We start from the raw sequence: 4,268 nt of genomic DNA, 5'->3' as shown, positions 1-4,268 counted from the left end.
AGAGATAGAAACATCAATGATGAGAGGGAATCATTGACTGGCTACCTCCTGCATGCCCCCCACTGGGAATCGAGCCCCCAACCAGGGCATGTGTCCTGACCAGGAATCGAACCATGACCTCTTGGTTCATAGGTTGATATTCAACCTCAGAGACTTGAGCCATGCCGGCCGGGCTGCGAGAGAGTTTTTAATGATGATTCTAGGAGAACGTTCATCTCTCTAAGCATCAGGGACCCCGTGTGTGAAACCAGGGCGGTGGCATTCCTTTTGTAAGGTGTTTGTGAGGATTACATAATTTTTTAATGAAAAATTTCACTTCTCATACAGTCTGTTAAGGGAATTTATGGGCAGAGTCAAGATTCAGGAGGTGGTAGGAAAATAGCTTTGACCTGAAATCAGATGTTGGATCAGAAACAAAAGGGGACAAAAATAGAGAGCTCCAATTGGATCTGGTGAATGAGCAAAAGTGCTGGGACCCTGGGAATCTGAAGTTTGGGAGAAGAGGGAAATAGTTGCAGTGGAGCAGGAGCCAGATTCTTGTACACACTGCATCTCGGGGCAACCAAAGAGATGCGGGGGGGGGGGGGGGGGGTGGTTTCTTTCTCTAAAAAGATTCCAGCTAATACATGAAAATAGCTAGAAACAGAATGCAACCACTTTTCAAGCTTAATGAAATAGTGTACCTAGCTATTGATCATTGTGTCAGTTATCATTTATTGCCTCTCAATCCCCAGGCCACTCTTTGATATCTGCTCTGTGTTAATGTATTGGACTTAAAACATCTCTTACAAGGAGTGCAATATTAAGCTTTGTCAGTAGAGGGCACTAGAGGGACATTGCAAGAGGAAGAGGCCTTTTGTATTGAGCTTTGTGTTTTCTTGCTCCAGCTGCATGGCTTGTCAATAGTGTGTGCTCTGCCCCACCCACATGCTTAGCATATGCAGTCCCTCAGAGACCTCAGAGCCACATCCTGGGCCCAGTGACCAGCTTGCCTCAGCACTTGTGATATGGATACTGCACACCAGGCCTCACATCTGCAGTGGAGACCTAACTCCTCCCATGCACTGTTTTCCAGTGTCAGCTGGCCTGGGCCCCAGGATGTTGTTTCAGAGACCCCCTCCTCCTCCACAATGTGAATGGTCCACACTAGGCCTTCCACCAGGGAGGACCCACCAGCCTCCGCCTGCCTGAGCCCACAATTCTTTCTTACTTGCCTGATCACCATCGACCCGCTCTGGCCGAATGGCCCAGTGAACTTACCTGCTATCTAGTGCAGCAACACAACTAAGTTGGAGCCCCAACCTTGGCCTGAGCTCTCTTTCCAAGCTTGATTTTCCCTCGGTATTCTTCCTTACATATAAGATACCCTTTATAGGTCTCTTTACATCTCCATAGTTACTCTCCCATCATAGATAACTAGAAGCCCAGTGCACGGATTCATGCACCAGTGGGGTCCCTTGACCTGACCTGCAGGGATCAGGTGAAACTGGCAGTCCGACATCCCTCAGGGGTCCTGGAGTGCAAGAGGGCACTCTGCAAAGTTGCTGTTGCTGGGAAGCTCCTGCATTGAGCGTCTGCCCCCTGGTGGTCATTGAGCATCATAGCTACATGTCAGCCGGCTGGCCAGTCACTTAGGCTTTTGTATATATATACTTCTTGATATTAAATGCCATCTATTTGTATTACTTTGTGGTTTCTGCTTCCTGAGTAGACCCAGACCAAAACAACCATAATTAGCTGCTGACCTCACAAAGAGACACCCAGGATTGTGTAGCCTTGTTGGAAATACACAACATACCTCTAAAGCATTCTTGTCAAATCTGAATCTGATCAAGCCAGAGGTCTAACTACAAGTATTTAAGAAATACTCAGGACATAGGGACATGTTAAATGATACTATCAGATTCAATCAGCAAAATCCAGGCTATGGGAAACTCCAAAACAAAGATAACTAGAATTCTTCAACAAATGAGAGAAAGAACCTATAAATTAAAAGGGACTTAAAAGGCATATTAACCAATTAAAATTCATGGACCTTCTTTGAATCTAAATTCAAACAAATTGTTAAAAAAAGATTTATGAGACAGTGAAAGAAATTTAAACACTGGATATTTGATGAGACTGGAGTAATTATTTTTAAAAAATGTAAGAGCTAACAGAAGAAATATGAACACTGTTTATTTGATAATATAAGAGAATTGTTTTTCTCTTTAGATGTGACTACAATGTGTATATTTTTTAAAAACTTTGATCTTTTATATTTACTTACAAAAATATTAACAAATGAAATAGTGTGGTGCTGGGGATTTGCTTCAAAATAATCCTTGTATTGGGTAGAAGTGAATGGGAGGATATATTGGCCATGAGTTGATAAAACTGAAGCTGGGTGATGAGTAAATAAGTTCAAGAAAAAAAATAAAAAAAAAAAAAAAAAAAAAAAAAAAAAAAAAAAAAAAAAAGTAACACTCTTAAAAATTGATAAGAAAAAAAAGTCAACAACTGAAAAATGAGAAAATATAAATAGGCAATTTATGAGAGAAATATATATATAGCCAAAAAACATGTGTAAATGTGCTCAACCTTTCCAGTAATAAAGAAAATGCAAATATTAATAAAAGAAAGATCAATGAGATTTCAGGGAAATGGAGATTCCCATTGGTACTACCATCTGAAAAACAACTTGGCAGAATTTTCAGAAATGAAAAATGAGCATTTTTGTAAACCCAACAGTTTTGCTTCTAGATATATCTATCTCAGAGAAATGATCAAATATGTAGACATGAATATTAGTTTATTATTATTTTTTTTGCAATAACAATACCCTAGAAGCAAACTAAATCTCCATCAGTGGAGCAGTGGTTAACAAAAAGAAGTAGTTATACAAAACATGGTATATCCACTCAGTGGACCCTCTGCAGCCATTAAAAAGAAAAATTACATGGGCTGACATGGTAAAGAATATATCCAAGATATATTGTTAAGTGAAAAAAAAAAGCATGTTACAGATTAATGTGCTTTATTTGATCCCATTTCTATACAAATAAAACTAAACTAAAACACCTAAACAGGTCCCCCTAAAAATGATATACTTGGAAATGCTTATAGATATTCATATAAATTCATATATATACTTATTCTGCTTTGTTGATTTTTCATAACATATTCATAGTGCTTTTATAATTTACTTTTACTTTTTAAGTGTTTTCTGAATTTGACAACAAAAAAATCATTGGTGATCTGAGAAAGAGCACTTTTCACCACATGTCATCGTGTGGTGAAAGATGGACTGTAGTGGGCTGGGAGCCTGGTGGGTCCCTCTGCAGAGGCTAAACCTACTACCAGGCCCTGCCTAACCTACCTATCTGTTCCCATTGGTATATAAGTAACTAGCCAAGTTTTAAGATATAGAAAACACAAATGATTTTGCCTATTTAAAAGAATTTCCTCAAATGTGTCTTGTCATAGGATTTTAGGGCCAAAGGGGATCTTTGAGGTCAGCTAATATAATTTCTAACTTTTAAGGATGAGAAAGCTGAGGTCCAGAGAAACTAATAAGGTTGCCCAGGCCCTAAACTATTTGACACTTTGAAAGTGTCTCTAGCTAAGTAGCAAGAGGGCAGCTAGAGAAGCACACCCATTTGGGAACCATGAGGAAGTAACTAGGGAATTGTGTGTTCAGGACAAGCATCCAGATAAGAATTACTGCAAAGTTGCTGACAGCCACGTATGAGTGACCAGCATCCAGCGAGAAATCACCACTGGGATCAGGAGAGTGAATCATCCCAGGCTTTGTTCTCTGTAGGACAACACATTTTTCTTTGGCTCTCTCTGTTCTATATCAAGGGATTGTTTCCATTGGGGTCACCAGGCTGAAGGACCCACTAAATTTGGCCTCATTCCTGTCTTGGCAAGCTGCCACAGTCAGCGTGATGGAGGAGTGTTTACACATGTCCTTTCCCAGGAACATATTCTCTAGTCTGTCTGATAAAGCCCAGAGTCAGATGGGCAGAGTGGTAAAAAGAGCATTGGACAAAGAGTTAGCTAGTGGGGTACTGGTCTCTTTCCATCACGAACCCTGCTGTGTGAACTTGAGCCAGTCATTTAAGGTGTTTTAAGCATGCAAAACAAAGGGTTAGATGGGACACCCCCTTCTCTTGTGTTTTGGAACCAGTTCTGGGATGAAAGTGGCTTCTAGCCTGAGGTTGTTCTCTCAAGCAGAGTGAGAAAGAAGTTCAAGGTGTAGCCATGATTGGTAAAGAAACAAAGCC

The sequence above is a fragment of the Myotis brandtii genome, unplaced genomic scaffold (assembly GCF_000412655.1).
Source record: "Myotis brandtii unplaced genomic scaffold, ASM41265v1 scaffold179, whole genome shotgun sequence".
NCBI lineage: Eukaryota > Metazoa > Chordata > Mammalia > Chiroptera > Vespertilionidae > Myotis > Myotis brandtii.
Note: the sequence above shows the minus strand (reverse complement) of the source record.